This window comes from Ranitomeya variabilis, chromosome 2 (assembly GCF_051348905.1).
Source record: "Ranitomeya variabilis isolate aRanVar5 chromosome 2, aRanVar5.hap1, whole genome shotgun sequence".
Taxonomy (NCBI): Eukaryota; Metazoa; Chordata; class Amphibia; order Anura; family Dendrobatidae; genus Ranitomeya; species Ranitomeya variabilis.
The window spans coordinates 325,121,255-325,145,489 of NC_135233.1; the positions used below are offsets into that span (position 1 = coordinate 325,121,255).

The following is a 24,235-nucleotide window of genomic DNA, read 5'->3' on the forward strand; positions in this document are numbered from 1 at the left end:
TTTTTTTTCTTTTTACGGTGTTCACTGCAGGGGTTAACTAGTGATATAGTTTTATAGGTGGGGTCGTTACGGACGCGGCGATACTAAATATGTGTACTTTTATTGTTTGGTTTTTTTTATTTAGATAAAGGAATGTATTTATGGGAATAATATTTTTTTTTTTTCTTTATTTAGGAATTTTTATTTTTATTTTTTTTTTACACATGTGGGAATTTTTTTTACTTTTTTACTTTGCCCCAGGGGGGGACATTACAGATCGCTGATCTCACAGTGTGCACAGCACTCTGTGAGATCTCCGATCCCACTTACAGCCGTGCAGACTGCAGCTTTCATCTGCAGCCTGCTCGGCACCCGGAAGTGATCCCTGCAGGACCCGGATGCAGCCCCGCGGCCATTTTGGATCCGGGGCCTGTAGGGATAGGAGGTAGGAGACCCCCGGAGCAACGCGATCACATCGCGTTGCTCCGGGGGTCTCAGGGAAGCATGCAGGGAGCCCCCTCCCTGCGCGATGCTTCCCTGTACCGCCTGCACACCGCGATCATGTTTGATCGCGGTGTGCCGGGGGTTAATGTGCCGGGGGCGGTCCGTGACCGCTCCTGGCACATAGTGCCGGATGTCAGCTGCGATAGGCAGCTGACACCCGGCCGCGATCGGCCGCGCTCCCCCCGTGAGCGTGGCCGATCGCGCTGGACGTACTATTCCGTCCTTGGGAATTAGGGCCCACCCCACATGGACGGAATAGTACGTCCGATGTCAGAAAGGGGTTAAATCATCCCTAAAACAAAACGTCATGTTCTTCTTTACACATTGAACCGTCCCAGTCTTGTCTTCTGGAATTGGAAATCTCCCATATATTCCTTTTTACCGACCCATTAAAAAAAGATGAAAGAATAATAATAATGAAGCTTGAGGCTTCCAATATGTTGACAGACTCCTCATTTACAATTGCATTGACTCCAGTAATTGAAAAATGTATCAAAAGTAATCTGGTGTATTTGTAACCTTTTTTAACAAATTAATGAATGGGATGGTAACGAGCTATTAAACCACATGTAGCCCTAATTACAGTTCAATCATCGTCTACATGGAAGACATTATATTGTGAATATGCTTCCATAATTAATGTCCTTAATATCAATCTTCAGTGTATTATGAAGTCTTTGAACTTGCAGCTAATGTAAAAATCTGTTGAAACAGCATTCAAGGGTAGACTCATTGTATTAAGTGGGGGCTGAATGCTTATGGCATAAATTTACATCGTATATCAACTAACCATAGTCGTGGCAAAGTAAGGGTGAGCAAGCCCTTACATGACTCTGTCAACTGAGGTATAGAAAATTACAGCTCTTAAAATACGGCGAAAAAAAAAGCATCTTTTAGTGTTTGACAGCAGACGAACATAAAAACCAATATAAATCTGATATAGCTGTAATCGCACCGACCTGAAGAGTAAAGTTGTCTAATTACTTATACCGCATGAGGAATGGCGTAAAATATAGGTAAAACCAATTCATCACATGCTGTTGACTTGTTCATTCTGTCTCCCAAAGATCACAGTAATCAATTATCCTGCACTCTACGCTGAGCACTTACACAGGTGTTTCTGTGCAAATCTCTGAAGTATGTGATTCAGACCGAACCCCCAGCAGAAGATCTACTATATAATTGTCTAAGGGTCACTTCCGTCTGTCTGTCTGTCCTTTTGTCTTTCTGTCTGTCACGGATATCGCCCACGACCAATCAGTGACACGCACAGTCCGGAAGAAAATGGCCGCTCCTTACTCCCCGCACACTGCCCGGTGCCTGGCATACTCCCCTCCAGTCGCCGCTCACACAGGGTTAATGCCGGCGGTAACAGACTGCGGGTAACGCACTCCGTAACCGCTGCTATTAACCCTGTGTGTCCCCAATTTTTTACTATTGACGCTGCCTATGCGGCATCAATAGTAAAAAAAATGTAATGTTAAAAATAATTAAAAAACAAAAAACCTACTATACTCACCCTCCGTAGTCCGCACCGGCTGCCATCTTCCGTTCCCGGCGATGTATTGCGAAATTACCCAGAAGAATTAGCGGTCTCGCGAGACCGCTAAGTCTTCTGGGTAATTTCGCAATGCTGCCTCCTGGGAAAGGAAGATGGCGGCCGGCGCCAGCGGCTCGGCGGAGGTTCGGTGGATCCCAAGCGTCGGTAACCGCTTCCTGGATCCAGGCGCCAATGGAAGGTGAATATATAACTTTTTTATTTTAATTCTTTTTTTTTAACAGAGATATCATGCCCACATTGCTATATACGTGGGCTGGGCAATATACAACGTGGGCTGCGCAATATACTACGTGGGCTGCACAATATACTACATGGGCTGCGCAATATACTACGTGGGCTGCACAATATACAACGTGGGCTGCGCAATATACAATGTGGGCTGCGCAATATACTAAGTGAGCTGCGCAATATACTATGGGCTGCGCAATATATTAAGTGGGCTGCGCAATATACTACGTGGGCTGCGCAATATACTACATGGGCTGCGCAATATACTACGTGGGCTGCACAATATACAACGTCGGCTGCGCACAATACAACGTGGGCTGCGCAATATACTACGTGGACTGCGCAATATACTACGTGGCCTGTGCAATATACAACATGGGCTGCGCAATGTACAACGAGGGCTGCGCAATGTACAACGTGGGCTGCACAATATACAATGTGGGCTGCGCAATATACAACGTGGGCTGCGCAATGTACTACGTGGGCTGCGCAATGTACTACGTGGGCTGCACAATGTATTACGTGGGCTGCGCAATGTACTACATGGGCTGCGCAATGTACTGCGTGGGCTGCGCAATGTACTGCGTTGGCTGCGCAATGTACTGCGTTGGCTGCGCAATGTACTGCGTTGGCTGCACAATGTACTGCGTGGGCTGCGCAATGTACTACGTGGGCTGCGCAATGTACTGCGTGGGCTGCGCAATATACTACATGTGCTATACACTATGCATACATATTCTAGAATACCCGATGCATTAGAATCGGGCCACTATCTAGTTCTTTATAATGAGGCAGATGGAGTCACTGTGGCACCATCTAGCCTATCATCTGGCGGTCTCCGTCTTTTTAGGTATGCATTAAAGTACAGTTGGCCACAGTTTTGTGCCCTTCTGAAAAGAAGGACAACGCTGAACAGAGGCCGGACAGAGTTCAGAGTAGCTCTGCTGCCTTTTTACAGTGAATGGATCTCTTTGGGGTTTCATCGGAATCACGTTACTCAGAGACGTTAAGTGCTCAGTATAGTGTGCTGGATAAATGTGATCTTAAACATTATGTAAAATGTTCCCTATAAAAACTTCAACTCAGTCCACAAAAAAGTCCAGACTCAGGTCCGTCATCTGGCAATAGAAATATGGGAGCTTCCATGTTATTGGCAGTACAAAGGCTCTAGAAAATCCAAATGGGCCTCAGCAAAGTCTGCGCTCCCAAATCCAAGTGCTCCTCTCTCTTCTGAGCCCCAGAGTACCTAAACCACATTTGTCGTCCTCATGTTAGGAATTTCTGTAGCGATGAGAGCTCACCTAATTTTTCCAGAAGCATGAGATGTGCACAATGTATGGGCACTACAACTTACTGGGCACTACAATGTACTGGGCACTACAACATACTGGGCACTACGACAGCAAATTGCAATTTTCATGCAGCAACATCCACTGCTGCTTGTTTCTGAAAAACACCCATGAAGTAAAAATCGTCACTATACCAAAAGATAAATTCCCAAAGGGGTATAATTTCTAAAATTGAGTCACTTGAAAGAGGATTCTGCTCTTCTATCACATAAGACCTTTGTATGTGGAGTCCACAAACTATTCTAGGAAAATCTGCTCTACTGGAGGCAAATAGTGCTCCTTGCTCCTGAGTCTCGCCATATGGCTAAACAGTACTGTACAGCCACATATAGGGTACTTCTGCATTCAGCAGAAATTATGGAACACATTTTTTACCAATTTCCCAGTGTGAAAATGTAAAATCTGAGGCTAAAACAAAGATTATGTGGTAAAAATTGAATTATTTTTTTCTTCACTGCACAATGGTGTAAAATTCTGTGACCCACCTGTGGTGCCAATATGATCACTGCACTCCTAGATGAATTAATTGAGAGGTGTAGTTTGTAAAATATTGTATCTTATGGGGTGTTCTGCTGTTTTGGCACCTCAAGGGCTCTACCAATGTGGCATGTCACCCACAAACCAGTCCAGGAAATTCTGAACTCCAATATGGCACTTCTTTCCATCTGAGCTTTGCACTGTGCCTCAAAAGTAGTATTTAGTATTTGTCCTCATATGGGGTATCAGCGTACTCAAGAGAAATTGCTCAAGAAATTTTGGGGTCCATTGTCTCCTGCTATCCTTTTGTAAATTAAAAAAATTGAGGCTAAAACATTTTTGTGGGAAACATATATATATTTTCACTTTCACAGATCATCGTTGTAATATTCTGTGAAGCAACTATGGGTTCAAGGTGCTCACCACACATCTAGATAAATTCCCTGAGGGGTGTAGTTTGCAAACTGGGGTCACTTGCAGGGGTTTTCCACTGTTCAGGCACATCAGGGGCTCTCGAAAAGCAACATGACACCCACAGACCATTCCATCAAAGTCTGCATTCTAAAACATCACTACTTCCTTTCTGAGCCCTGCTGTGCACCCAAACAGTAGTTTACTTCCACATATGGAGTATCCACGTATTCAGGAGAAATTGCACAATACATTTTGGGTTCCATTTTCTCCTGTTATCCTTGTAAAAATAAAAAAAGAGAGCTAAAAGAACACTTTTGTGAGAATTTTTTTATGGCTCAATGTTATAAACTTCTGTGAAGCAACTGGGGATTCAAGGTGCTAACCACACATCTAGATAAGTTCCCTGAGAGGGTTAATTTACAGATTGGTGTCACTTGTGTGGGGTGTACACTTTTTAGGCACATCAGGGGCTCTCCAAATGTGACATGGCATCCGCTAATGATTCCAGCAAATTTACATTCAAAAAGTCAAATGGTGCTCCTCTGCCAATTGCTGACATGCGCCTAAACAGTGATTTTCCCCCACATATGGGGCTTTGCTATGCTCAGGAGAAATTGAATAACAAATTGTATGGTGCAATTTCTCCAGTTACCCCTGTGAATATGCAAAATTTGAGGTTAAAAAACATTTTGCGGAAAACATTTTTTTTTAATCCAATGCTCGACCTGGGGTTCAAGGTGCTCACCACACATCTAGATAAAGTGGTGTTTCAAGATGCTCAGAAGAAATTGCACAACAATTTTTGGGGTCTAATTTTTCCTGTTACCCTTCTGAAAAAAAATTGGGGGCTAATGTGTAATTTTTTTGAAAAAAGTTTAATATTATTTTTTTTTCCTTCCACATTTCATTACTTCCTGTGAAGTACCTAAAGGGTCAATAAACTTCTTGAATCTGGTTTTAAGCACCTTGAGGGGTTCAGTTTTTAGAATGGTGTCACTTTTGAGTATTTTCTGTCAATCAGTCCCCTCAAAGTCACTTCAAATTTGATGTGGTCTCTCTAAAAAATGGTTGTGTAAATTTTGTTGGAAAAACAAGAAATCTCTAGTCAACTTTTAGCCCTTATAACTTCCTAACTCAAAAAAATGTTGTTTCAGAAATTGTGGGGCGTATAGTAGACATGTGGGAAATGTTTTTTTATTAACTATTTTTGTGACATATATCTCTGTATTAAGGGCATAGCAATTTAAATTTTGAAAATTGAAAACTTCTACATTTTTGCCAAATTTCCATTTATTTCACAAATAAAAGCAAGTCATATCGAACACATCTCATAAAACGACACTGGTCTGAATTGTAGAATTTGGCTGGTCATAAAGGTGAAGGCTTGGGTGGGGGTTAACATTCTGATCAGACCGTATGAAGCGCACTAACTAGTGTTGAGCGATACCGTCCGATACTTGAAAGTATCGGTATCGGAAAGTATCGGCCGATACCGGCAAAGTATCGGATCTAATCCGATACCGATACCCGATACCAATACAAGTCAATGGGACTCATGTATCGGACGGTATTCCTGATGGTTCCCAGGGTCTGAAGGAGAGGAAACTCTCCTTCAGGCCCTGGGAACCATATTAATGTGTAAAATAAAGAATTAAAATAAAAAATATTGCTATACTCACCTCTCCGACGCAGCCTGGACCTCACCGAGGGAACCGGCAGCGTTTGCTTAAAATGCGCGCGTTTCCTTCCTTCCGTGACGTCACGGCTTCTGATTGGTCGCGTGCCGCCCATGTGGCCGCGACGCGACCAATCACAGCAAGCCGTGACGTAATTTTGAGGTCCTGGATGCCTAATTCTAGGCATTCAGGATTTTAAAATTACGTTCCGGCTTGTGATTGGTCGCGTCGCGGTCACATGGGCGACGCGACCAATCACAAGCTGTGACGTCACGGGAGGCAGGAGACGCGCGCATTTTTAAAATTACGTCACGGCTTGTGATTGGTTGCGTGCCGCCCATGTGGTCGCGACGCGACCAATCACAGCATGCCGTGACGTAATTTCAGGTCCTGATGCCTATTTCTGCATTCAGGACCTGAAATTACGTCACGGCTTGCTGTGATTGGTCGCGTCGCGGCCACATGGGCGGCACACAACCAATCACAAGCCGTGACGTCACGGAAGGAAGGAAACGCGCGCATTTTAAGCAAACAACGCTGCCGGTTCCCTCGGTGAGGTCCAGGCTGCGTCGGAGAGGTGAGTATAGCAATATTTTTTATTTTAATTCTTTATTTTACACATTAATGTTGTATTTTACACATTAATGTTGTTTCGATACCGATACCCGATACCACAAAAGTATCGGATCTCGGTATTGGAATTCCGATACCCGCAAGTATCGGCCGATACCCGATACTTGCGGTATCGGAATGCTCAACACTAGCACTAACACATCACGGTGGGTCCCTAGCATGAAAGGTGCAGCGTTGTGCGAACCCCACATTCACAATGACAGTATACCATCAGGACAGGCAACCTGGGGCCGCACTGCACCCATACTGCAAGGCAAAGTCCCCACGACTCCAGGTCGCGGCATCCTACAGGCACAAAACCACAGCAACAATGGCCACTTCACAACACCAACACCAGGTGAATAGATGTAAAAAACTCACTTTCCACAAGATCTCAGAATGTGAACTGAGAGCAAAATAGACGGAATCCCGCTTGCAGTCTCCTGCTAATTTAACAATAACTGTGTGAAATGGGAGGAGTGCTGGTCTAAGTACAACAATAGAAAGCGGGGGCAGTATGCTAAAAGATATAACTGTAGAAAAAGACATGGATTGCGCATCCCAATATTCATACTTTGATCTAATGTGGTTAGGCAAAAATTTACAAACTGAACATGAGGTTCGTAGTTTACCATTCTAATCAGACTGTATGAAGCCTCCTATAATGTCACGGTGAACCTTTTAGTAGGTCACCTAGCCTGAAAGGTGTGCTGTCGTGCACAAACCACCGTGACACCAACAGTGCACCAGCAGGGCGAGCGACCACCCTTATTCCATGGATGTGTCATTTATTAGGCTATATGTTGTAGTTTCAATACAATCATTGTTTTATCAGCAGGAGATTATCACTGCACGACTAGGTCTCAGGTGCAGACCAGTCCAGCTAATCTGTGTAACCCCGCCCCCACCACGACTTGGCAGCTTACTGACAATGCACAGTGTACACTGGAAGACGCCAATCAGTTGTGCGGATGGGGTTATACACAGCTCAGAATTCTGACCACTGCTGCATCTACAGCTGAGAAAGCAATGATTCTATCAATACTGCCCCAAGCAGTCTAATATGTGATACATCTCTGGAATCAGGCCCTCTGCCACTATATCATACTGCTCTCAGATTGCGTGGCAAAAACCTGTTGACAGATTCCCTTTAAAGCCAAATTTTATGTACTTTTTTCCTTGTTGGTGTTAACAAAATGCTGTTTAAAACATACATTTCTCTGGCCCCTGGTTGTGAGCCCCTCCCCAATAATAATGATGCCAGCCAGGAATAAAAATGTGTTTAAGCCATTGAACAGCTGTGCCAAGCAGCTCCAATAGCTCACAAACCCTGCTCATTATTCTTGTTCTTTTTTGGCATCCAAGTATTGTTTTGGGTTTACATATACTTTTCTTCTTTACTTGTGCCTTGTAATAAAGAAGAGGCAAAAGTGAAATGTTGGTAAGTCATTCCGTATCTTCAGCAGACTTGGTATATTGTTTCTGTACTTTCAGCTCTCATCGAAACAATTTCTTTTGCCTTTTTTTAGCGATACCATCAATAAGTATATATTGTCCCAGTATTATAGCAATACAAAAAACAATTGTCCTCTGATGGTCTGATAGCGTAATCGCACAGCTTGACTTTTATTGTGATGTTTACAAGTGCAGACAATTCCCTTCAGATGTTGGTTATGAATATTTTAGAATATTTTTTGGAACGTTATTGAGTAATAGCAGTATCCTCAGCTATCTGCAGAACATACAGATATTATTTTAATTATTAATGAGCATCCATAGACAACTATGCGTATCTATTTGCAAATTTTGATCTTATGTTTTGTTTAAATATTTAGTTATATTTTAAAAACTACATGAAACTTTTGACATTATCTGCTCTCATAACAGTATACAAATTCTTGGTAACTGTTAATACATTTACATAGTGATGGTTATTACAAGACGCTATATACAATGTATACACTGCAATGCTTCCTACTATGGCATCAGGAAGCATGAAAATCAGGCTGCCGTCACACTAGCAGTATTTGGTCAGTATTTTACATCAGTATTTGGAAGCCAAAACCAGGAGTGGAACAATTAGAGGAAAAGTATAATAGAAACATATGCACCACTTCTGTATTTATCACCCACTCCGGGTTTTGGCTTACAAATACTGATGTAAAATACTGACCAAATACTGCTAGTGTGACGGCAGCCTCAGGCTGCTCTAGTGGTAAAACATGACAGTTTAATGTCTTTGTCTACCCTAAAGAAATGAAAATCAATAAAAAATATTGGAATAAGACAAACATGAACAAGAGAGATGTATACTGAACTGGAAGGCAAGGGGTTACATAGGGAAATACTATGTTGCAAATGGAGAAACTTTCCTAAATTTACCGGATATTCCCTTAAGGCTAGGGTCATCTGAGAGAATTGGGACAATTACGCAAATGACTCGCTAACCAAACTCTGATCAGAGCTTGATGCGAGTGTCAGCATAGTGTCATCCCAGTGCAGTTTGATGACATGCACTCCGCCCGCACCTCTCCGCACCTCACAATGGGGCAGCGGATGCGTGGAAAAACAGCATCCGCTGCCCCCATTGTGCGGCGCATTCCCTGCTAGCGTCGGTACGTCGGCCCGACGCACTGCGACGGGCCGAGTACGACGCTAGTGTGAAAGTACCCTTAGACCCACACTTTGTGAGAGATACAGACCTCTTTGGTCAGACCTCATGTGGAGTACTGTGTCCAGTTTTGGGCACCACATTTTAAAAAATACATCAACAAACTGGAGCAAGTTCAGAGAAGAGCAACCAGAATGGTGACTGGTCTGCAAACCATGTCCTATGAGGAATGTTTACAGGATTTGGGAATGTTTAGCTTGAAAAAAGAAGGCTGAGAGGAGACTTAATAGCTTTCTATAAATATCTAAAGGGTTGTCACATTGTAGAAGGATCATCTTTATTCTCATTTCCAAAAGGGAAGACTAGAAGCAATGGTATGAAACTGAATGGGAGGAGACAGATTAGATATTAGAAAAAACATTTTTTGACAGTTAGGGTGATCAATGAGTGGAACAGGCTACCACGAGAGGTGGCGAGTTCTCCTTCAATGGAAGTCTTCAAACAGAGGCTGGACAGACATCTGTCTGGGATGATTTAGTGAATCCTGCTTTGAGCAGGGGTTCAGACCAGATGACCCAGGAGGTACCTTCCAACTCTACCATTCTATGATTCTGTGATTCTACAGCACTTGGATATCTCTGGCCATTCCAAAGAGAATAATTGGAGTAACAGCACAAAAACGTGACTGCAGTTCCATTCAGTAGGGGACAAAAGTCCTGTTCTGGTGTTAAATGGAGATCTTACTTATTGGAACACCACTCAAATAGAAGTTATCTCTTGTCTTGTGGATAAGACTAACAAATGAGTTTAGTACCAAATTGTCTCATGATTCGATTTGAGCGAATTTCTGAAATAATTGTGGTTGACAGATGACCAGTTTTCTGGATTCTGAGGATTGGGAAAAGGTTAAAAAGTGTTATACTCTCTTATCCTTGGCCCATGCCATAGGTCTTCCACTGCCACCAATCAACCAGTTGGCTTCTCTGTCTTCCACCTTCTTATGTTTCTGAGCCTCTGGCCCTGCCATATCATTGAAGTCAATGATGGGCACCATGCCTCATTTGATATCATGGGGCTTAGGGAAGAGTGGCAGTGTAAGGGACCTAGAAACAGAAGAAGATTGAAGAAAGAGGAGACAATTAGCAGACCGACAAGGGTGGGATAGGTATTGAAAAGCCAAGGAGAGGGTTTTTTTAATCACTTAGCGGATTTGCTCGGAATGTATACAATGAGTATCATATTTCATGGCCAAATGTGAATGAATCTGAAGAACTTGAATTGCTCATTTTGTATCACTGGATAATGAAAAAATCCCATGTCCTTCACGAGAACAAAGAGGCAATGGCATTATGAAGCTGCAATGTCCCTTGGTTCCTTATCCACATAGCTGCTACATACAGGCTACAGGCTGAATGACCTACTGGTATTATATTTAGTGGCTGTCCATGCGATTTTCTAGAAAAGCTCAGAGAATAGAATATCAAGTCACAAAAGGCTCTTTTAGCACTGCTCACTCTCCATCATTTTAGATATATTGTCAATTAGTACGGCCATTTATTTTTAACCTCTTCATGCCACAGCCTTTTTATGTTTTTGTGTTTCTGTTTTTCACTCCCCTTCTTCCCAGAGCCATAACTTTTTTATTTTTCCATCAATATGGCCATATGAGGGCTTCTTTTCATAGGACGAGTTATACTTTTGAACGACACCATTCGTTTCACCATGTCGTGTAGTCGAAAACAGGAAAAAAATTCCAAGTGCTGTGAAATTGCAAAAGAAAGTGCAATTCCACAACTGGTTTTTGGATTTTTTTTACCATGTTCACCAAATGGTAAAACTTACCTGCCATTATGACTCTCCAGGTAATTACAAGTTTGTAAATACCAAATATGTATAACCTTTTTTTCATTTAAATGGGGAAAAAAATCCAAAGTTTGTAAAAAAAAATTAAAAAATTGCGTCATTTTCCGATACCCGTAGCGTCTCCATTTTTCGTGATCTGGGGCTGGGTGAGAACTTATTTTTTGCACGCTGAGCTGACATTTTTATTAATACCATTTTGGTGTGGATATGATCTTTCGACTGCCTGTTATTACATTTTAATCTAATGCTGCGGAGACCAAAAAAACGTAACTCTGGTGTTTTGACTTTTTTCCGCAACACCGTTTACCGATTGGATTAATTCTTTTTCTAGCTTGATAGATCGGGCGATTTAAACACGATGATACCAAATATGTGTGTATTTTTTTTATTGTTTTATTTTGAATGGGGTGAATGGGGTGATTTGAACTTTTCTATATTTTTTATTTTTTAAAAATTTTAATTATTTTTACTTTTGCAGGCTTCAATAGTCTCCATGGGAGACTAGAAGCTGCAATAACCTCATCGCCTGTGCTACACGAAGGTGATGATCAGATTGCCTGTATGTAGCAGAAATGCTCCCTTGCTATGAGTGCCAACCACTGGGCGGCGCTCATAACAATCCAGCTATGACCACTATAGAGGTCTGCTGAAGACCTCTGGTCGTCATGCTGACCCATCGGTGACCCACAATCATGTAACAGGTCACCAATGGGCGGGATTAATAACGCACAATCACATTAGATGGCGCTGTCAGAGATTGAGAGCGGCATTTAACGGGTTAACAGCCATGGTTGGATCGCAATTCCACCCAGGGCTGTTAGGGGCTCATGTCAGCTGTTTAAAACAGCTGACCTGCTGGGCAAGATGTGGGCTCAGCACCGGAGTCCACATCAAAGGGAGGGGCTCAACATGTACGGCGCATGTCGTGAAGGGGTTAATAGGAAAATCTGTTTCAGTGCTATGGTAATAAGATTACCGTAAATTAATACATTTGTACTACTCAATTATTCAAAAACCAGACAAAAATAGGTCCATGCCAAATTATTGGGAAATTGTCCTTTGGCCTAAAACTTAGGGTTACATACCTAGACCATCTATCTATCCCTATCATATCTATGTTCATTATAATGGTACCAGATGGATAATCCACAGACAGCATATTTGCTGCTAAATTTATGACCCGAGTTTTTCACGTGTAAGTAGTTTTTCTGCATTCATACAGTCTAGACATGATAGATTACTTTGAAAATAAGTCAAATGGGAACACTTTAGCATTTCTTATTAAGCTTGTCGGAAGAAGGAATGACACTACATGGAAACACTAGCCAAAACTAACAGTTTACTATGCTGATCTGTAAAATCCTTATGAAACCTTTGTTCGATTATGACATTCACATACAATATAAATTACTCTTTTTCCATAGGCTCCATCTATCTATTGAGATGTATATGCTCTGCGCAGGCAAGCTCCCATTTACTAATCAAGTCTGCACAAAAGGGAAAAAAACCAGGACACTCAGTGATACAATGTAAAACTGAAACAATTGTGTTTTCCACTAATATTCTAATATAGGAGAGGCATCAAATGAGCCAATATTTACCTTCGTGCATTGTATGTAATCTTTGCAAATTTTAATTAACTTGAATGTTTTAGTTTTGCTCAAGCTCCTTTTGTTGAATCATATTCCCATTACTGTTATTTGTCATGTGGAAGGAAAGCGATAGATGAAGATTTGTACGTAGACTGTTGAGATTCTGAAACATTCATGGATGGGACAATATCAGCATGTCATAGTTGATTTGGGGTCGATTGCTTGCCAGAAGACACTGATTCCTCTGGTGAGCACCCATTGCAAAATATTCATGGGTCATTATAAGAGATGAGTGGATCAATCTACGGAGGATCAAGTTCAACTAGAATTTCTTGAAATTCTCAGTTTTGAACATTTTGAGATTTTATTTTTCGTTTGCAAAAAAAAATCTAACATACAGTAATTTCTTAAAAGGATCAAAGTGCAGATTAATGTCTTTGATCATGGCTGCTCAGTCTTCCCAATAATTTCCTGCTGCTATGACATCTTATGGATTATCATACCTTGTACAGTGGTGGTCAGTACCTGGGTCATCACACATCAATGGTTCCCAGCAGAAGATAGTTTGTAGGGCAGAGTCATTCTCTATCTACCGAGTCACTGGGTAAGTTTCTTTCCCTTGTAGAGTGTAAACTCTTATGGTCAGCAGAGTCCTCTCTCTCTCTCCTGTAGAGTATAAGCTTTTATGATTAGTGGAGTCCTTTCTCTCTCTCTATTATACTGTAGATTGTAAGCTCTTGTGATTAGTGGGGTCCTCTCTCTCCTGTAGAGTGTAAGCCTTTATGTTCAACATGGTCTTCTTTCTTCTGTAGAATGTAAGCTTTTATGTTCAGCAGGGTCGTCTCTCTCCTGTAGAGTGTAAACTTTTATGGTCCTCAGGGTCCTCTCTCTCACCTGTAGAGTGTAAGCTCTTATGTTCAGTAAGATCCTCTCTCTCTCATGTAGAGTGCAAGCTCTAATGGTCAGCAAGGTCCTCTCCCTCTCCTGTAGAGTGTAAGCTCTAATGGTCAGCAAGGTCCTCTCTCTCTCTCTCTCCTGTAGAGTGCAAGCTCTTATGGTCATCAGGGACCTCTCCCTCTCCTGTAGAGTGTAAGCTCTAATGGTCAGTAGGGTCCTCTCTTCTGCAAAGTGTTAGCTCTTATGATCAGCAGGGTCCTTTCTCTCCTGTAGAGGATAAGCTATTATGGTCAGCAGGATCCTCTCTCTCCTGTAGAGTGTGAGCTCTTATGGTCAGCAGAGTCCTCTCCCGTAGAATGTTAGCTCTTATCGTCAGCAGGGTCCTCTCCCTCTCCTGTAGAGTGCAAGCTCTTATGGTCAGCAGGGTCCTCTCCCTCTCCTGCAAAGTGTTAGCTCTTATGGTCAGCAGGGTCCTTTCTCTCCTGTAGGGGATAAGCTATTATGGTCAGCAGGATCCTCTTTTTCCTGTAGAGTGTTAGCTCTTATGGTCAGCAGGGTCCTCTCTCTCTTGTAGAATGTAAGTTCTTATGGTCAGCAGGGTCCTCTATCTTTCCTGTAGAGGATAAGCTCTTATGGTCAGCAGGGTCCTCTCGCCTGTAGAATGTAAGCTCTTATGGTCAGCAGGGTCCTCTCTCCTGTAGAGTGTAAGCTCTTATGGTCAGCAGGGTCCTCTCCCTGTTCTGTAGATTGTAAGCTCTTATCATCAGCAGGGTCCTCTCTCTCTCCTGTAGAGTGTAGGCTCTTATTGTTAACAGAGTTCTTTCTCTCTCATTCTTTCTCCTCTTCCCATATGTATTTCTGAGCAATTGCAAACTTTCCAGGATTGAGATTCACAAGAATTTATTAGCACCGAGTTGAATTTCTGAGAAAAATTTGGCAAAGTCGAAGAATCTGAATTTCATAACATCTGCTCATCTCTGGTCATAGGAAGCATTTGTAGTGCATGATCACACCCAACTATACTTCGTATCATGGGTTAATAAGAGTTGAACAATTTGGAGACATCTAATATTCCCTTTAGTGCGCTCTTTTAGATCTTATTCAGAAGTCTGTGAGTCATGTAGTGTCCTATCCTTATTCACAGATAGAAGATGTTTTTATTATTGTCTATGTGGCTGTTCACAAGCATCCAAAAAAAATAAATAAACATGTCCAATTTTGATTTGAATCACAGACGAAACTCAACATTATAAATCTTGGTTTTCATTGACTATTTGCTAGGAGAAGCTTGAGAAACCTCCATCAGTTATTTTGCCTGAGAAAAATTGATGAAACGCTAATCGTAAAAAGTGACACTGATGAAAATCGAATCCAGTATACTCATGTAAATTATTTATTTCCCACATGTAAGAATTTAATAGACTTCTGAATGAGGTCTTTGACTTATAAAATTGACCTTGTAGGCTACATGACATGTATCACGGGCAAATTTAACTGAGGCAAACCATGTCTTATCCATGACAAAATCTGCTTGTGTTTAATGTGCGGATTTTGTTCCTTATTTATGAATTTTTTGTCTTGCTAAATCCGCAATCATTTTTGTACAAAGGATTTTAAAATCTGTATCATATGTTCAATTCTACAAGGGAAATATCTCGAACAGGTAGAAGTGTAAAATGATCATCTAGTTAAGGATGACTATATTGCGCTGTGGATTTTTTATGCAAATCCACTAAGAAAATGTAAATCAAATATCCCACATTAAGAGATTATCTAACGAATTGCACTAATCATCTAGGAGCACTATAACAATCAATGTAGTATCTCAGTGCCGAAACATTTTTTTTTAATAGTGCCTAAATTTACCAAATATGTATTATGGCATCCACTGATCAAATTGTATTTTATATAATACTACATAACTAGATTTGTGAGTTAACATAATTATAAACTATGAGAACTTTTTATTATATGAAACAGGTGTGATTGTAGATGTGATATTAGTAACTTCATTCCTCTTATCTTGGACCTGTGCCAATGTTAGCTGTATATTACCAAGACTTCCATTCATACCTAGTAATTATTACCAGTATGGTGTTGGCAAGTTCATGACTCCCGTAGAAGCCAATCAAATTGGTACCTCTGACAAATTTTATAGATAGTCAAGGAAGAGCTTGCAAATTTCATGATTATGTAGAGTAAATCTACATAATCACGAATTCTTCAGTTCTTTACGTACTAGATCGACCTCCGAGCCATGAAAGAATGAATACGTGCTACCGATTGATGCTAAATATAAGAACGTTGATGAAAAATCATAATTCAATCTCGGCCACCCTGTGTTATTCCCAGTTTCCAAAATCTTGGAAATTTCTTTTGTCTAATATCGGCACTGTGCTATTGTTATACACACTGACATACGGGAATAAATACGGTCATCATTCAGTAGAAATTACAGGGATATTTATAGTGATTCAGTTACTGAAAGTGACCAGCAAAATGTCACATGGAGTTTATTATGGAATAGAGCCAGAAAGCTTCTCGTCAGAGTGTTTACCAACTGTGTCATTCCTCCTCCTCTTCTCTGCACTCAATGTTTGGCTGCAACAGTCCAGAAATAATCATCCAAATGGAAGTGCCAATGAAAAAATGCAATGCGCTGACTCTGAAGATTTATTGGACGGCACCAGGCCTAGATAGAGCAAGAGATAACAGTAGATAGCAATAGACTATTTATATAGAAATTAACAATAGTTTTGATGAATTTTTTTAAATTTATTATAGACGTTACAAATATTAGTAAATCAGAACTGTAAAAATGGACTTGGTTCAAAAATGTGTGCCACGCCATCAATGCTGTTGGCCTGAACTCTTATGCTTAGCATGTGTTTCATTGTAGAGCGCTGTTACGGTGAGAATTTCTGCATTATTTTGTTGTAACTTAATTTATAAGCATATTCCAAAAACCAGGTGCTGTAGGGTAGTGCAAAGCGTGCACCAAGAGCTGCGGGCATGTGACCGCAAGTATGTAATTCGCATACAGGCTGTCACATGCCAACTAGACGTGCACGGCCTCACTCAACGCAGGTGTATTGGCACCTTAAGTGAAGATATTTCTTAAACTTTTCTTTTAACAACAGATGTAATTGTCGTGTTCTACACCAAGAGACTGCAAGCAAAGGAAAGTCTTCAGTTGAGAAAGAGTAGATGATAGATGTTGAGGCGATGTGGTCATTCTAAGCTTATTTAGATATGGATGATACACTACATGTGCAATATGCTCTGCTAATAATTATGTTTTTGTTGCAGAAAACCAAGCACCTAATTGCACTATCTTCCCTGACTGTACAGAAAACTTGCTTACGCAAGCCTTTTTTTTCAGTTTCATGCTATTTTGTTGAGTGTCTGTAATCAAAATTCCATTTTAAAATATGGTTTGCTTTCGATAAACATTTTTAGGAGTTCAGCCTAGATATCTGACTGAGCATAAGGTGCCTGGGGGGATTAAACTAAGTGGGAGTCTGCCAAATGCTTGAATGGTTAAAGTCTTTGGGAAAGCTTAAGTTAAGGGGAAGCGTATCTCTATATTGTGAGCGTTGCTTGCTATCACTTCTGACGGCAAAACAAATGTATTTCAAGCCTTTGTAGAAGTCTTTCCAAGCAGAGGATGAAACTTTTAAAATGTTTACTAAGCAATGCTTTATAACTGCTTTTGTGGAGAAAATAAAATACACGCTATGTATTAAAACAAGGTTTTCATTGAAGATGTTCACGGTGCTGACAACAAAGATTTAATCCAAGCTAGTTCATGTCACTATATCTTCAGCTATGGCAGCGTTTTATTATTTACTTTATTCCTTTTGATAAAGGAGAAAAAATGTGATCTTTAAGTCATTTTCACTTCTCATTCTTGGTCAGTTTGGTGGTTGTTCCGGTTGACGCCACCCATGGCTAAAAGAATTAAGTCCAGTATGAATTGCCACATTCCCCTTGATCGTGGTGCCACCAACCAGGAGAGACCATCATAGCCTGTGGTGGTAATCTTTTGGTTAACATCACGGGTGTGCATTTCTCTTTTTTTCTCTCTCTCTCTTTCTGTCTCCCTTTCATTACACAACTGGCATCTTGAGCTTAGGCTACTTTCACAGATCAGGTTTTTGCCGCCAGGCACAATCCGGTGAATTTTGAAAAAACGGATGCGGCAAAAGTTGCAGCCAGATCAGTTTTTTTCTCATAGATTTGTATTGGTGCCGGATTGCCTCATGTTTCGTCCTTTTTTGCCAGATCCGTCAAAAATCGGTTTTAAGGCGGCTGGAGAAAACGGACATAGGAACCTTTTTTTCTGTCTGTCGAAAAAATGGACAGCGACGGATCCGGTGAAAAAACGGGTGAAACGTGAGGTCAAATGATGGAGTCTGGCAACGGATTCAGGCTTTTTTTTAAACAAATCATGCATTTTCCATTCTGGAGTCTCTCTATCTCTCTCTCATCCAAAATAGCCGGCACATCCACAACTTGGATCCGGCGAAAAAACAGATCCGTCGCATCAGTTTTTCACAATTTCCGGAGAATCCGTTTTTTCCAAAATTCGCCAGATTGAGCCTGACGGCAAAAACCTGTTGTGTGAAAGTAGCCTTAGCCTTCTCCATAGGCGGCAGGTGGCAGCTCTCTTTTCTAGCTGATACCCACATACAATTGACATAAACCAAAATAATTCATAGTACCACTGTTATTTCTGTCATATTATCATTTCCAGTTTCAGGTTGAGGTCCCTTAATAAGATTAAAAGAAAAAGTGGAAAAAATGTCTAAACAATGTAACAAAAAAATAGATTTCTTCCATTTATTTTTGATCAGTTCACGTACAAATTACTAAGGTTGGCTTTGCGTTAAATACATTAACAAGAGTTGCATACACTTGTGGGAACCTCAGAGTGTTAAATACATTTTCTTAGAGTAATTGGATGTTATGAGGGCTCCAAAATGGCTACCTCGAATAGGCTTGTAGCACTAGTTACTTTTTATTTTAGAGCCCAGGGGTGCCCTGACCTTCTAATGGATCTGTGCTTACACAGTGAACCAAAGGCTTGAGCTGCCATTCGGTTATGTAAGCTGGCAAGAAGGATAGATAGAGCCAGGAGATATGGGACATACAAAATCGTAAGGCATGAGAAATGTCAATAAACTAACTGAGGTCTGATAATGTGAATAATCAGAACAAACAAACATGGGACCAGAACAGCAGTGTAAACCAGGACAGAAATGCTATTGACCTTACAGGGGGAGTCAGAATTCCAGGGGTTTAAATAGCTTATTGACCAGCCCAGAGTTTTCAGGAAGGTGTGTAAACTAAAATTAACCCCATAGCTCTCTTAAAAAACAGCAGCAAAAGCCCCATGGAAAAAATGGAACTCGCAATCACACATCACAAGCAATAAAGGTGTGCTGCTGCCCAGAGTCCAAAGTGGAAACAGAGGAGGTTACCAATCATCACAGACGTTACATTGTATTACTTACAATTTGCGGCTAATTTATTCACTGTAAATGGAATTTTTAAAGAAAATTTGTCAAAAAAGTGCAAATTCAAATTTCATAAAGGTTGGATCATATCTATTTCTCATACATTTCTTATATTATTCAAAATAATTTTTCAATGAATAGTTTGTAATAATCATTTAAGATTGAGCTTTGAATGTTGAGTTGGAAGCCAGAAAGGTTATGGTATATTTTGTTATATTAACTGTGGGCCAATATAACATGGTCAGACTGGCCCAGCAAAGTACCAGATAATCCTCCAATGGCTCCAAGCTCTTACATAATAGGCATGAGTTCAAATTTCCAGCAGAGGGGAAGCCTATTTTACGCTGATTTTTGAGCCAAATACTTCTTACAGGAGTTTGTTTTTATTATGGGTTGTTTCATAAGTAGTGTTGAGCATTCTGATACCGCAAGTATCGGGTATCGGCCGATACTTGCGGTATCGGAATTCCGATACCGAGTTCCGATACTTTTGTGGTATCGGGAATCGGAAGTTCCCAGTGTATGGTTCCCAGGGTCTGGAGGAGAGGAGACTCTCCTTCAGGCCCTGGGATCCATATTCATGTAAAAAATAAAGAATTAAAATAAAAAATATGGATATACTCACCCGTCCGGGGGCCCCTGGACCTTACCGATTGTAACCGGCAGCCTCCGTTCCTAAGAATGAGCAGTTTAAGACCTTCGATGATGTCGCGGCTTGTGATTGGTCGCGTGCCGCTCATGTGACCGCTCACGCGACCAATCACAGGCCGCGACGTCATCGCAGGTCCTAAACTCCTCATAGAGAGGAGAATTTTAATTCTTTATTTTTTACATGAATATGGATCCCAGGGCCTGAAGGAGAGTTTCCTCTCCTTCAGAGCCTGGGAACCATCCAGGATACCTTCCGACACTTGAGTCCCATTGACTTGTATTGGTATCGGGTATCGGTATCGGCGATATCCGATATTTTTCGGGTATCGGCCGATACTATCCGATACCGATACTTTCAAGTATCGGAAAGTATCGCTCAACACTATTCATAAGTAGCCCATTAGACCTTATTGATGATATGTCCTGTGTGTGGGATGATAATAGCAGAGTTTACATTGCAATTAAATGTGCACATTCTGAATAAATAAAGGGTGGCCTCAGCATAATTTATTAAATCCCAGTCTGCCGATGGGCACAGATAGACTGCGATATACTGTATTTGCTGCAGAAATTTACCATAACATATCCTGAATGATAGCTTCTAAATCATATAGCCTCAATTCATCTTCTTCACTTCCATAACACTTCTGACGTTAGGTAGAATTCTAGAACGTGAAAACTAGTTTAGAGATTTTAACTAGTGATGAGCGAACAGTTAACTGCTTGGGTGCTCGGTACTTGAATCGAGTACGTCAGACTGCTTGGGTGCTCCACTTGAGTACCGAGCATAATATATGTCAATGAAGCAATCAAACATTTTTCCGGGAGACCTGTACTCGACGGGCAGGAGAGAGATGAAGCAGTCACGCAATTTCTGGGAGACCTAGAAAGAGAGAAAAAGAGAGAGATTAAAAGGAGGGACTTGAACACCGTGCGATATCGAGCAGTGGCGAGCACGCACGCCCATCACTAATTTTCTGCCTGGTGATGTGATTATTTAGTTATTTTCTTCACCGATACGTGGCTTTTTTCATGGAAAGCATGTTATGTTTTGCTGAGAAGAGCAGACATTGTGTAGTCTGGTAAAAATCTACATAGAGATATAGTATAATGGAAATCAGGAGCAAAAATTATATATTTTTGTGTCCTATAATGTTGATGGTTATTGTAGCTACTAGTTGGTAATAAAGTATCTCTGTAGGATCAGCTTATGGTATGAAACATACCAGAAACCAACTCTATAGCTGGCAAAAGATTAATATAATTCTGAATGGCAATTTTTTTCTGATATCACAATCTTTCTTTAAAAAAAAAAAAAAACATTAGAAATCTAGCATTTTTCACCCTGGCTGCTGAGGCTTTTTCTTAAGCTTATACTTTCTGTCCTTTCAGGAAGAGTTTCAACAGTTTCCATATCATCAGAGGAGAAATTACAATTACTGATAACACCTCTGTATATATTGCTTATTCTGTATAGTCCCAACATATTACACAGCGCATAAAAAACATTATTTTTACTGTATTCAATCTAAATTCCCTATCTGGATATCTTTGGAGTGTGGGAGGAAATCCACACTGGGAGAACATGCACACTCCTTGTAGATGTTGTCCTTGGTGGGTTTGGAACCCAAGACATGAGCGATGCAAAACAACAGTGCTAACTAGGGTTGAGCGAAACGGATCGTTCATTTTCATAAGTCGCCGACTTTTGGCAAAGTCGGCGTCTCATGAAACCCGACCCGATCCCTGTGTGGGGTCGGCCATGCGGTACGCGATCTTGGCGCCAAAGTCGCGTTACGTATGACGCGTTTAGCACCATTTTTTCAGCCAATGAAGGAGTGTGGGCAGAGTGATGACATAGGGGTTAGGGGCGTGCACGGCTATCATCATTTTATCGCTTGTGCGCAGTAGGGATTTGCAATGTGTAACACGAGATTTTCTGTGCTGGGACGGAGGGGGGGGGGGGGGGAGAGAGAGAGAGAGAGAGAGAGAAAAAAAAATCCCCATTGAAGTGCATAGGGTTTCGTGTTCCGGCCGATCCTCGACTTTTCGCAGTAATCGGCCGATTTCGCCCGACTCGACTTTTCAAAAAGTCAGGTTTCGCGAAACATGACTCGACCCTAAAAAGGTCAAAGTCGCTCAACCCTAGTGCTAACCACTGAGACACTGAACCACCGTGCCACACTCACAAGAGACTTCATTATAAAAGATGGAATAAGAGTCTGTTCGTTGGCGCTAATGTACCTGTAAATTTCCAGAAACAACACAAGTTAAAGTAAAAAAAAGTCCCAGTGTCCAGTGCGACAATTGCTTAATTTTTATTTTTAATTAAGAATTTAATATGAAAAAACCTTTACCATTTTTTTAAATACATTTAACCCAGAAACTGACTTAAATAATAGATCATTTTTTGACGATATATATTCCCTTTTAGGATGCTTACAGGAAATCTGTGTTGCATACCAGGTTATTTTTTATGCTACATAAAAAAAATTCAAGTAGAAAACTAGAGTATCCAGCTCCAATAAAAACCAATAAAAATGTCTGAAACATGTCACACTACTATATGGTCACCCCTATGGAATCCACGTCAAATCATGTTTTCAACTTTTCTATAATGAAGTACACAACTTTATTGGAGCTGGATACTCTATTGTTCTAGTTGGATTTCCATGTTTTGCTCAGAATGGACTTCCGTGCTCCTTCCTTATAGGATCTGATTTGGGTGAGCTGGTAGCACATGAAGGGCAAATCCGTGGATGTTCGTGTCCAGTGGGTTCAGCTGAACATTTTAAAAAGTTAGGTTCGGGTGCCAGATCGATACACTAACTAGAACCCTAACTCGGACCCCATTAAAATGAATGGAGAGCCTGGACATTGGGTTTTTCACACTCTGTCATCTGTGAGAAACACTGGCTCTGATTGGCTGTAAGTTCATTACCACTGGTCAGAGCACTGCAGTTCCATTGCTGTGATACAGATGACAGCATGTGAGCCAGAGGGGTAATTTGAACTTTTATATATTTTATATGTTTTTAATATTTTTAAAAACTTTCTTTTACTTTTTTCATGCTTCAATAGTCTCCATGGAAGACTAGAAGCTGCAGTTGTCTGATCAGCTCTGCTACATACAGGCGATGATCAGATCGCCTGTATGTAGCAGAATTACTCACTTGCTATGAGCGGCGCTCACAGCTAGCCAGCTATGATAACCATAGAGGTCTGCTGGAGACCTCTGGTTGTCATGCCAACCCATCAGTGACCTGCGATCACATGACGGGTCACTGATGGGCGAGCTTACCGGAAGCGTGAGTAAAATGCAGCTTTCAGAGATTGACAGCAGCATTTAACAGGTTAATTTTAGTATAGATGGTTAGCACTCGACCATGTAGAACAAGGTGCAAGTGAAAAGGAACCAAAGATTCCGTAAAGTCCAAAAATAGATATAGAATCACTGCACTCAATAGAGAAAGTATGCTTTCAAGTGAATAAACTTTATTTACGGTGGTGGATGAAGCGACAGTATTTTTTGACGTTTCGGCCGAACTCCGGCCTTTATCACATAGTCGCCTTTAAGGTCACCGAAAGGTTATTGGCACCGTTTATTGGGATATCTCAAGTTGATGATATACTTCCCGTTTAGTGGATGATCCAGGAGGGGTTTGCGGCAAGCCAAAGGAGTGTTGTCCTGATTTTGATAATTGAGAAGGACAGGAGGCGCAGTAGTCTTGCGAGAGCAACAACGTGCTCGTGCAGTAATTGTGTGCTGCACTGGATGCGGAATGTGAGTAGCGAGCCCGGGTAGCGCTGTCCTGACCATGAACACAGGGTAGGATTGGTGGCGCAGTGGTCCTGCGGGCACAACGGCGTGCTGGTGCAGCGTGTGAGTGAACAGGTTAACAGTCACGGTTCCACCCATGGCTGTTAGAGGTACGTGTCAGCTGTTCAAAACAGCTGACATGTGCTGGGAAAGATGTGGGCTCAGCACCAGAGCCCACATCAAAAGGAGGGATTCCGACGTGGGAGTACTATTACACCCAATGTCGGAATGTGGTTAATTTAATATTAAACATAAAAAACACCACATTCCTCACCTGCCTGACAATAATTCATATGTACCACAAAATGCTCCAACTCTGCTACATTAGGATTCATAGCTGAGCGGTGGCATGATGCAACCACTCAGCCATGAATCCAGGAGACACTGAGCTGAGCCTGAGAACTCAGCTTTAGTGCCAAGCGCTGACATCAAAAAGTGACCAGAGATCATAACCGATGAACTCCGGTGACCTCACAGATGTC

At 41.4% G+C, this 24,235-nt stretch overlaps 1 protein-coding gene across 4 annotated transcripts in view; it reads left to right on the plus strand.

Moving 5' to 3' along the window:
• Window positions 1-24,235, plus strand: part of FGF13 (fibroblast growth factor 13) — a 507,578-nt gene that overhangs the window by 157,172 nt on the left and 326,171 nt on the right. The window lies entirely within an intron of this gene.